Genomic DNA, 11,947 nt, shown 5'->3' with positions numbered 1-11,947 from the left:
TGATTTGCTAGTATCTTGTTGAGAATTTTTGCATCCATATTCATCAGGGATATTGGCCTGTTCTCTTTTTTGCTGGGTCTCTGTCTGGTTTAGGAATCAAAGTAACACTGGCTTCATAGAATGAGTCTGGAAGTTTTCCTTCCCTTTCTATTTCTTGGAATAGCTTGAGAAGGATAGGTATTATCTCTGCTTTAAACGTCTGGTAGAACTCCCCTGGGAAGCCATCTGGTCCTGGACTCTTATTTGTTGGGAGATTTTTGATGACTGATTCCATTTCTTTGCTGGTTATGGGTCTGTTCAAGCTTTCTATTTCCTCCTGATTGAGTTTTGGAAGCATGTGGGTGTTTAGGAATTTGGCCATATCTTCCAGGTTGTCCAGTTTGTTGTCATATAATTTTTCATAGTATTCCCTGATAATTGTTTGTATCTCTGAGGAATTGGTTGTAATAATTTCATTTTCATTCATGATTTTATCTATTTGGGTCATCTCCCTTTTCTTTTTGAGAAGCCTGGCTAGAGGTTTATCAATTTTGTTTATTTTTTCAAAAAACCAACTCATGGTTTCGTTGATCTGCTCTACAGTTTTTTTTAGATTCCTTATTGTTTATTTCTGCTCTGATCTTTATTATTTCTCTTCTTCTGCTGGGTTTAGGCTGCCTTTGCTGTTCTGCTTCTAGTTCCTTTAGGTGTGCTGTTAGATTTTGTATTTGGGATTTTTCTTGTTTCTTGAGATAGGCCTGGATTGCAATGTATTTTCCTCTCAGGACTGCCTTCGCTGCATCCCAAAGCGTTTGGATTGTTGTATTTTCATTTTCGTTTGTTTCCATATATTTTTTAATTTCTTCTCTAATTTCCTGGTTGACCCATTCATTCTTCAATAAGGTGTTCTTTAACCTCCATGCTTTTGGAGGTTTTCCAGAATTTTTCCTGTGGTTGATTTCAAGCTTCATAGCATTGTGGTCTGAAAGTATGCATGGTATGATCTCAATTCTTGTATACTCATGAAGGGCTGTTTTGTGACCCAGTATATGATCTATCTTGGAGAATGTTCCATGTGCACTCGAGAAGAAAGTATATTCTGTTGCTTTGGGATGCAGAGTTCTAAATATATCTATCAAGTCCATCTGATCCAATGTCTCATTCAGGGCCCTTGTTTCTTTATTGACCATGTGTCTAGATGATCTATCCATTTCTGTAAGTGGGGTGTTAAAGTCCCCTGCAATTACCACATTCTTATCAATAAGGTTGCTTATGTTTGTGAGTAATTGTTTTATATATTTGGGGGCTCCTGTATTCAGCGCATAGACATTTATAATTGTTAGCTCTTCCTGATGGATAGACCCTGTGATTATTATATAATGCCCTTCTTCATCTCTTGTTACAGCCTTTAATTTAAAGTCTAGTTTGTCTGATATAAGTATGGCTACTCCAGCTTTCTTTTGGCTTCCAGTCGCATGATAAATAGTTCTCCATCCCCTCACTCTCATCTGACGGTGTCCTCAGGTCTAAAATGAGTCTCTTGTAGACAGCAAATAGATGGGTCTTGTTTTTTTTATCCATTCTGGTACCCTATGTCTTTTGGTTGGCGCATTTAGTCCATTTACATTCAGTGTTATTATAGAAAGATATGGGTTTAGAGTCATTGTGATGTCTGTAGGTTTCATGCCTGTAGTGATGTCTCTGGTACTCTGTCTCACAGGATCTCCCTTAGGATCTCTTGTAGGGCTGGTTTAGTGGTGACGAATTCCTTCAGTTTTTGTTTGGGAAGACCTTTATCTCTCCTCTATTCTAAATGACAGACTTTCTGGATAAAGGATTCTCAGCTGCATATTTTTTGTATTCATCACATTGAAGATCTCCTGCCATTCCTTTCTGGCATGCCAAGTTTCAGTAGAGAGATCAGTCACGAGTCTTATAGGTCTCCCTTTATATGTTAGAGCATGTTTAGCTGCTTTCAGAATTTTCTCTTTATCCTTGTATTTTGCCAGTTTCACTATGATATCTTGTGTAGAAGATTGATTCAAGTTATGACTGAAGGGAGTTCTCTGTGCCTCTTAAATTTCAATGCCTTTTTCCTTTCCCAGATCAGGGAACTTCTCAGCTATTATTTCTTCAAGTACACCTTCAGCACCTTTCCCTCTCTCTTCCTCCTCTGGGATACCAATTATGTGTAGATTATTTCTCTTTAGTGCATCACTTAGTTCTCTAATTTTCCCCTCATACTTCTGGATTTTTTTTATCTCTCTTTTTCTCAGCTTCTTCTTTTTCCATAATTTTATTTTCTAGTTCACCTATTCTCTCCTCTGCCTCTTCAATCCGAGCCATTGTTGTCTCCATTTTATTTTGCAGTTCATTGATAGCATTTTTTAGCTCCTCCTGGCTGTTCCTTAGTCCCTTAATCTCTGTAGCAATAGATTCTCTGCTCTCCTTTATACTGTTTTCAAGCCCAGTGATTAATTTTATGACTATTATTCTAAATTCACTTTCTGTTATATTGTTTAAATCCTTTTTGATCAGTTCATTAGCTGTTGTTATTTTCTGGACATTTGTTTGAGGGGAATTCTTCCCTTTTGTCATTTTGGATAGTCCCTGGAGTGGTGTGGGACTGCGGGACACTTCCCCTGTGCTGTCTTGAATACCTTGCGTCGGTGGGTGGGGCCGCAGTCAGACCTGATGTCTGCTCCCAGCCCACTGCTGGGGCCACAGTCAGACTGGTGTGTGCCTTCTCTTCCCCTCTCCTAGGGGCGGGATTCACTGTGTGGTGGCGTGGCCCATCTGGGCTACTTGCACACTGCCAGACTTGTGGTGCTGGGGATCTGGCCTATTAGCTGGGGTGGATCAGCAAGGGGCACAGGGGCGGGAGGGGCAGGCTCAGCTCGCTTTTCCTTCGGAGTTCCACTTTGGGAGGGGCCCTGCGGCTCCGGGAGGGAGTCAGACCCGCTGGAGGGATGGATCCGCAGAAGCACAGCGTTGGGTGTTTGTGCAGTGCAAGCAAGTTCCCTGGCAGGAACTGATTCCCTTTGGGATTTTGGCTGGGTGATGGGCGAGGGAGTTGGCGCTGGCGAGCGCCTTTGTTCACTGCCAGGCTGAGCTCTGTCGTCTGGCGCTCAACAACTCTCTCTCCCATTGTCCTCCAGCCCTCCCGTTCTCCGAGCAGAGCTGTTAGCTTATACCCTTCCAGATGTTAAGTCCCGCTTGCTGTCAGAACACAGTCCGTCAGGCCCCTCTGCTTTTGCAAGCCAGACTCGGGGGCTCTGCTTGGCCGGCGGGCCGCCCCTCTGCCCTGGCTCCCTCCCGCCAGTCCGTGTAGCGTGCACTGCCTCCCCGCCCTTCCTATCCTCTTCTGTGGGCCTCTCGTCTGTGCTTGGCTCTGGAGACTCTGTTCTGCTAGTCTTCTGGCAGTTTTCTGAGTTATTTAGGCAGGTGTAGTTGGAATCTAAGTGATCAGCCAGACGCGCGGTGAGCCCAGCATCCTCCTACGCCACCATCTTCCCAGGATCCCCCCTTAATTTCATTTTTTAATGTTTATTTTTGAGAGAGAGAGAGAGAGAGAGAGAGAGAGAGAGACAGAGCATGAGTGGGTGAGGGAGAGACAGACAGAGAGAGAGAGAGAGAGAGAGAAAGAAAGAAAATCTGAAGCAGCTTTCAGGCTCTGAGCTGTCAGCATAGAGTCTGAAGCAGAGCTTGAACTGATGAACTGTTGGATCAAGACTTGAGCCAAAGTCAGATGCTTAACTGACTCAGCCACCCAGGTGACCTAAGCAATGAATCATTCTCGAAATTCTCTTCTCTATTGGTTTCTATGACATTTATTTCCTAGTTTTCTTTCTACTTTGGATTCTCATCTTTACCCATGCTGCAAATGTTTGTTCTATGGGATTCTGTCTTTGGCCCTTTTTAGTTTACCCTGTACTTCTATGTGTAGCTCTTACTATGTCATCACTTTGTTGAACTCTCTCTTCCATTGGACCATTAACTCCTTGAGGTCAAGGAGAGCATTCTGTCTTTATTGCATCTCTAAGGGTGTAACCCAGAGACTAGTAGAATGCATTCCTTGAGAACAAGTACCTTGTTTATACAGTTTGTGAATTCCCACATTTACTCTGACACTGCAGTGCATGAGGTGATGCTCATTGAAGGAAGAAGGCTCGTGGGTGGCTTAAACAGGATCTGCAGTGGATGGGACCAAGATGGAGATACTGGAGAAGATCTTTTTTCTGCAATTTCAACTTGGAGTATGTCTATGTGGGGAATTCTAGTTGTCTTCAAATATTTAAAATAAGTATTTAGAAAGTTCTTGTGCCTTTAAGTTCAATTCATGCCCCTTCAGGTTCCTTCAGATCTATTGTGGTTCATTGCTTTTGAGATAACTAGAGCTGTATCTCTGACTTGCCCCCCAAAACCAGACATAGAAAGTTAAATAATATAAATCATATTTGGCCACAGATTTTCTGTCTTCAAAATGTTTCTACATCTCTTTTGGTCTTTATTAGAATACCAGGTGTATGAATTCATTCATTAGAAGTGTTTCTTGATCTAGGCACTGTCCATGGTGCTGAATGAGCATTAATGACATTGACGTGGTGCCTGCTGCCCTTATTTTCATTTGAAACTGAGGAAAACAGAAGTCATGACAAAGTATAAGGTTTCCCATGGCTCCTTTATTGGTAAATGAAGGAGCTTGAACTTGAGTCTAGATTATCTTACCACAAGCATATATTCTATTATATCACCTTGCTAAGTGACCTTGCTAAATTACCTGCTGAATTTTGAAGTTCAGTGAAAATATGCTTTCATTGCTCTAAGTTTTGTCTTTTTTTTCTGAAAGAGAAACACCTTTTTGAAAGGAGGACCAAGGATAACATTTGAAGCAATGCTTATTTTTTTCTTTCAAATTTTTTAATGTTCAATGGCCTAGGTTTCAGGGTGATTTTTCCAGTAACAATTTCAATTTTCATCCAGGCCTGGGGGACCTGAACAACCTGAGAAGCTCTCCAGACCCATTGGCCTCTGACTGAAGACATATTTTCCATGGAGAATGGGTAGAGGTCAGGGAGATGTAAGAGGTGTGCCCTACCCTACTCAACTCACACACTTACTGATTTTCTCTTAGTCTTGGGGACCCAGGTACCTAGATCTCCACCACAACCCTGCCAACTTTCTTCAGAAGAAAGCAAAGGTTAACTGAGATCACACAGCCAGGTGGATGCCTGGATTTGCTTTCCCTAGGGCTAATTATGGAACTACATTAGATAAAAGTCAACATATGTTGTAAAAGGCACTGTGTATCACTGCTTGACAGTTTCTAACAATGTGCTCATGTAACAGCTGTCAAAGGCAGTGCTAGAAAATGAGTAATATGTTGATTTATGTATATCAGATCTGTCCTCACGCTCGGTGGTGGAGCAGGCCAGGCAATCTCGGCTCTGTGGGTGGAGAATCTAGGAGGGTGGTGAAAGCAGGAAGGAAATTCCCTCATCTTCAGAAGCGCCTGGAAGGCATGGCTGAAGCCTGTAGCAGCTGTTACTTTCTGAGGTCCTTTGGAGAAAAATTGCCTAGGGGACATCTGTTCCCTTCTACAACAGTGGGAAGAGTAAAATCCAAGTCTCCTAAGGCAACGGGGGCTGCTGAGGTAATCTGTGCCTTTCTTGGCCTCTGGATAGGGCTGAGAATAACACCACGGATCCCTACTCTAAACGGTTTTGGGGGTTTATCTTGAAGTAACCACTCTGGATTTTTTTTATAGCCAGGGCATTTTTAAATGACCAACTCAATTTTTCTTATTTGTTTTATAAGTATCTCATTTTATTTCCAAAGTATGTTAAAAAAGGAAGTAAAACAAGTTTTTTTTTTTTTTTTTTTTTTTTTTGCATTTCAAAAGCCATCTGCTTGTGCTGTTTTCCCTTGAGGCCATTCAAAGGGCCCCTGGTCTCTGAAAAGATCTGATTATTACATAGGGGAAATCAGTTTGGTGTTGCCTTGGGAATCTCCACTAGATTCCACAATTATGATTGGCTCCTCTCTCTCTGGCATTCTCTTGGTTCTTATTCTCTTTGCCTTTGCTGTGCTATTCACTCAGTCATAGAAGTCTCCTCTAAATGGTAAGAAGTGACTTAATAAGAAGATTAGGTACAAAGCACAAAGCCAGCCATTGAATGCTAACAGCAAATTCAAACTCTCAAATAAACACTGCTAAAATTAGTTTTGGGAGGAATCATTCACTAATAACCATAGATAAATAGTACTACTTACTTGTTGGTATTTATTGGGACAAAAATATAAACTCCTCATTTTTTAGAAGTTTATTTACTGAGAGAGAGAGAGAGAGAGAGAGAGAGAGAGAGTGAATGAGTAGGGGCGGGACAGAGAGAGGGAGAGACAGCATCCCAAGCAGACTCCTCGCTGTCAGCACGGGGCCCGATGTGGTGCTCAATGCCATGAACAGTGAGATCATGATCTGAGCCAAAATCAAGAGTTAGATGCTTTACCCACTAAGACACCCAGACGCCCTCTTTTGTTTTTAGAGAGAGAGCATGAATGGGGGAGTGACAGAGAGGTGGAGAGGGGTAGATGGAGGGGGGAAGGACAGAGTGGGGAGAAGGGGAGGGAGGGAGGGAGGGAGAGAGAGAGAGAGAGAGAGAGAGAGAATCATAAGCAGGTTCCATGCTCAGTGTGAAGCCTGCTGTGGGACTCGTTCCCATGACCCTGGGAAGATGACCCTGGGATGATGACCTGAGCCCAAATAAAGAGTCAGATACTTAACTGACTGAGCTGACTAAGCCACCCAGGCACCCCAGTCCTCACTTATTTTTATCCCTTCAAGTGAGATGGAGGAATGGATTGCAGAACATAGTTGCCTTTTGTTTAAGGTGGGAAACATTGATCAGTGAGTCAGGCTTGAGGGCTTTCACTACAGGTCTCAGGGTATAAGCAGACAGGACATCCTTTTCTCTCCTGGAGATAGTTTTCTTCTGGGTTGAGGCACTAATTGTATTGACATTAAGTGTATTGTACACTAATGTTCCACTGCTTACACAACATTGCAGCCACCACTGCATGCACTGGAGGATGGCAGATGCCCGCTAGTGCTATACATCTTACACAGAAGCCCCGAATACTGCCACCAGGGAACATATCTTTATTAGGGAAATTTACCTCCAACTCTGTACTTGATGCACTTCCAGGAGCTCATATCCAGGCACAGCCAAACTCCCACAAAAGAACCAACTTCTAGCAATCTAGTTAATGGAGAAAGCCATTTACAAACTTCTACTCTGATCACTAAAACACTGAAGGATAGTTGATTGCACACCTAGTTAATAAATCTTTATGGGCACTGTACATTTATAAGGGCAAGGATTTAGAAAGAAGTTAAGATTCACAATTGACGAAGGGTAATTTATGTAGCCAATTGAAAGTTTTAATCTGCAAAAGCAGGTGTCTCTCCACCAAAGATACATGAGGACCTATTAGAAATTTCAGTCAGTGATACAAATCTACTCCTGGAGTACTGCGTCCTTTTGGGACAACTGTTTCTCTAGTTAACGCAACAGCCCATGATGATTATAGGTTGGTATGAAGACAGTCTTACCTAAACATGAAAGAATGTCAAGAGAAGTTATGAAAAATCTACTATAGCAGTCTTTTCAAACATTATATTTCTTACTAGGGGTCAGTCAAAATGTTTTAGGTAAGAAAAAGTTCTACTAGTTTAAGACAGAAAGGTAACAGGAGTAGTGGAAAGTGTGTGGAATTTAGAATTGAAGAGTTATGGTATTGGTTTACTAACTGTATAATTTTGAGCAAATTAATGTCCTAGAGGCTTGGATTTTTAGCTATAAAATGGGAATAATAATCATAGTATCTTACAAAATTGTGGTAAAATTAAATTAGATAATGAATATAAAAGTGCTCTTAAAATGAAGTATTAAGTTTGCTGTGTTTTCTGTTTTTTTTTAATATTTTTTATTTATTTATTTTGAGACAGAGAAAGAGAGTGAGGAGGGGAGGGGCAGAGAGAGGGAGACAGAATCCCAAGAAGGCTCTGTACCATCAGCCCAGGGCCCAATGTGGGGCTCAAACCTACAAATTGTAAGATCATGACCTGAGCTGAAATTAAGAGTTGGACGCTTAACCAACTGAGCCACCCAGGTGCTCCACTGTGTTTTCTGTCATTTAAGACACATTTTTTCCTACGCTTTAACATTTATAAAATCAATATATTTCTTATAATTGATGCATACATTCAATGTGGTAGTTGTTTTTCTTTCCCCCCTGGAAAGCTATTAAATTGATGGTATGTTATGCAATCAATGGCTTCCTAAGACATGAAAATATGGTAGCTCAATGAAAAGGAATCAGATTTATTATTTTTCATTTGGGTACTTAGAATCACTAGATTCATATGATATAGCCACCATTTATTAAGTGCATTTTGTTATGTGCAACAAAATGCTACCCAATGCAAATAACTTTCTATGATTTTCCATTTCCTTCTAATTATACTCGAAATCATAGTTGGAACAATTGCTTGTCGACATTATTAATTGGCAGGTTGAGGAATGGTGATAGTGGGGAACCTCCTGCATAGCAGAGGTCATCTACTGATGGAAGGAAGCTGGAGGATTTTAGAACAGACCCTTAGCTGCTGGGTACACCATCAATCACTTTCTAGTTCTTGGTCAGCAAACTCTTAGAGACTCTAAAGAAAGAGCCCTGTAAAATGGAAAGTTTTATTGTTATTAAAAGATAAGATTACTTAGACACAAAAATGCAGTATGCTTTCTTCTAGATTGATTTTTATTAACTTGAATGCAGACTCTTCTTTGTACCTGATTGTACCGTTCTATTTTCAAATACACATGCTGTATTGACAATCTTATTCCCTCATTGAATTTTCTGCAGGTTTTTGTTGTCTTTTATGAGGCTATTCCAGTGAGGGAAAAAGTTAAATGGAATTTATGGCAATATATTTACCTGGCTGGGTTGTAACTATTTCTAAAATAAATAAAACTTTTAAGACCACAAAACCAAAAGGAGCAGATATCCATTGAAGACTTCTCCCTTTGGGAGGGATAAAAATGCATCCCACTTACAGAATGCCTTTTTTTAAAGCTTTTTCTGGTTTTCCCAAATAGCCATTGTCTAAATAGAGTAGCTTGTATGAAATTGTACACTCTGTGGGTGGTCCTATAAATATTCATTAGTAAAATGTACATAAGGCACTGATCCATGGGTTTTTTATTCAAAGATATGGTCTTAAGAAGAAAAAGCTCAGTTTTGATCTAGTGGGTAGAGTCAATGTAGGCCTGAAATCATGATCCTGAATACCACCCCCATCCTTTTGGAACTTGAAAAAAATATTTAAAAAATTGGCCCAAAATGAAACTGGGAAGACATGAAAATGAAGCAATAAATGCTGTTAGATGCCAAGTTCAGCATTCATCTGCTCCTGTTGAAGGCCTCATGGTGTTTGCAATGCAAATCTCAGAGTCATGCCTTAATCATTACCTCAGGGAGACAATTAGGGTTAAAATATAGATTTCTAGATAATGAAAGCAAATAGTAGAGAAATAAATACACAAAACAAAGAGAACTAATGTGAGTCATTTATAGCAAAGCTTTGTTCAAGGAGGCTTGGAAGGTTTTTCTAGCCAGGAGATGGGCTTTCTGGGTGTGAAACTGTGTATAACTTGGCCTAAGACTCAACATTTATGAAGGAAAGATGGGAATATCCTTTCAGGACTTTGGGTTCAAGTTGAGAGCACCTAAAATTGAGGCATGTGAGTAATTTTATGTTTTTCATTTTATACTCTACTGGTTGAAAACTCAGTCACTTGAATTGGACAGACCCATGTTTATCTGTTAGCTCAGCCAGGCAAAGCTCTCTACCCTTTGGCAAATGACCACAGCTCTTTAGGAGCTAAGTGTTTAAGTTTCCTCATCCAAATGGTTATCAACTTCATTGGTTTGTTGTAAAGACTAAATGAGAATGTGTAGAACAATCCATCTCACCTGTTGTTATTATTAAGGTTATTTGCTGTGCCAATCACGTGTCCTCTTTTTCTCCTGAGAGACAACCTCATTAGAGCTGTGCTTGCTGACCATTCTTCCTTCAGTCTTTTTTCCTAGTGAGAACTTTCCATGACTGATTGCTGTTTCTCATGACTATCTTGTGCGCAAATTTGGATGTCTGTGACTGGGAGATCATGCTAAAATCTCCTTCTCTCTGCTGTGGTAATAACAGACTTTTTTGGAGGCCATCCATCAATCCCCTCAGAGAGCAAGATTTTCTGAGGGTCTACTGGGAGCATAGTACCATTGATGGACTAGAATTCAGGATCACTGGGTTCTAGTCTTGGTGACATGACTTCCCACTAGCTGTATTGTCTTGCCATGTCACCATACCTCACTGGGATTTAGTGTTTTGTTTGTATGTTAGAGGAGTTGTACTAGATCAGTGGTTCCTAACCCTGTTGCATACTAGAATCACCAGGAGAGCTTTTGCAAAATACCAGTGCTCCACCTCAGGGTGGGGTCTAGAATTGATGTTTTGTGGTGTGTGTGTGTGTGTGTGTGATCCTTTCTTTTTTTAATTTTATTTTTTATCTTTTAAAATTTATACCCAAATTAGTTAGTATATAGTGCAACAATGATTTCAGGAGAAGATTCCTTAATGCCCCTTACCCATTTAGCCCATGCCCCCTCCCACAACCCCTCCAGTAACCCTCAGTTTGTTCTCCATATTTATGAGTCTCTTCTGTTTTGTCCCCCTCCCTGTTTTTATATTATTTTTGTTTCCCTTCCCTTATGTCCATCTGTTTTGTCTCTTAAAGTCCTCATATGAGTGAAGTCATATGATTTTTGTCTTTCTCTGACTAATTTCACTTAACATAATACCCTCCAGTTCCAACCACATAGTTGCAAATGGCAAGATTTCATTCTTTTTGATTGCCAAGTAATACTCCATTGTGTATATATATATATATATGTATATATATGTGTTTTATATATATATATATATATATATATATATATATATATATCACATCTTTTTCCATTCATCCATCGATGGTCATTTGGGCTTTTCCCATACTTTGACTATTGTTGATAGTGCTGCTATAAACATGGGGGTGCACGTGTCCCTTCGAAACAGCACACCTGTATCTTGTGGATAAATGCCTAGTAGTGCAATTTCTCTGCCATGGGTTAGTTCTATTTTTAGTTTCTTTGAGGAACCTCCATACTGTTTTCTTTTCTTTTTTTTAAATGTTTATTTATTTTTGAGAGAGAGAGTCAGTGTGAGTGGCAGAGGGCAGAGAGAGAGGGAGACACAGAATCCAAAGCAGGCTCCAGGCTCCAAGCCATCAGCACAGAGCCCAATGTGGGGCTGGAACTCCTGAACCATGAGATCATAACCTGAGCAGGAATCGGATGCTCAAATGGCTGAGCCGCCCAGGTGCCATAAAGGAACCTCCATACTGTTTTCTGGAGTGACTGCACCAGCTTGCATTCCCACCAACAATGCAAAAGAGATCCTCTTTATCCACATCCTCACCAACATCTGTTGTTGCCTGAGTTAATGTTAGTCATTGTGACAGGTGTGAGGTGGTATCTCATTGTGGTTTTGATTTGTATTTCCCTGATGATGAGTGACGTGGAGCATGTGTTGGCCATCTAGATGTCTTCCTTGGAGAAGTGTCTATTCATGTCTTTTGCTCATTTCTTCACTGGATTATTTATTTTTTGGGTGTTGAATTTGATAAGTTCTTTATCAATTTTGGATACTAACCCTTTATCTGATATGTCATTTGCAAATATCTTCTCCCATTCTGTTGGTTGCCTTTTAGTTTTGCTGATTGTTTCCTTCACTGTGGAGAAGATTTTTATTTTGATGAGGTCCTAGTAGTTCATTTTTGCTTTTGTTTCCCTTGCCTCCAGAGATGTG

Source organism: Prionailurus bengalensis, chromosome D1, assembly GCF_016509475.1.
Source record: "Prionailurus bengalensis isolate Pbe53 chromosome D1, Fcat_Pben_1.1_paternal_pri, whole genome shotgun sequence".
Taxonomy (NCBI): domain Eukaryota; kingdom Metazoa; phylum Chordata; class Mammalia; order Carnivora; family Felidae; genus Prionailurus; species Prionailurus bengalensis.
Note: the sequence above shows the minus strand (reverse complement) of the source record.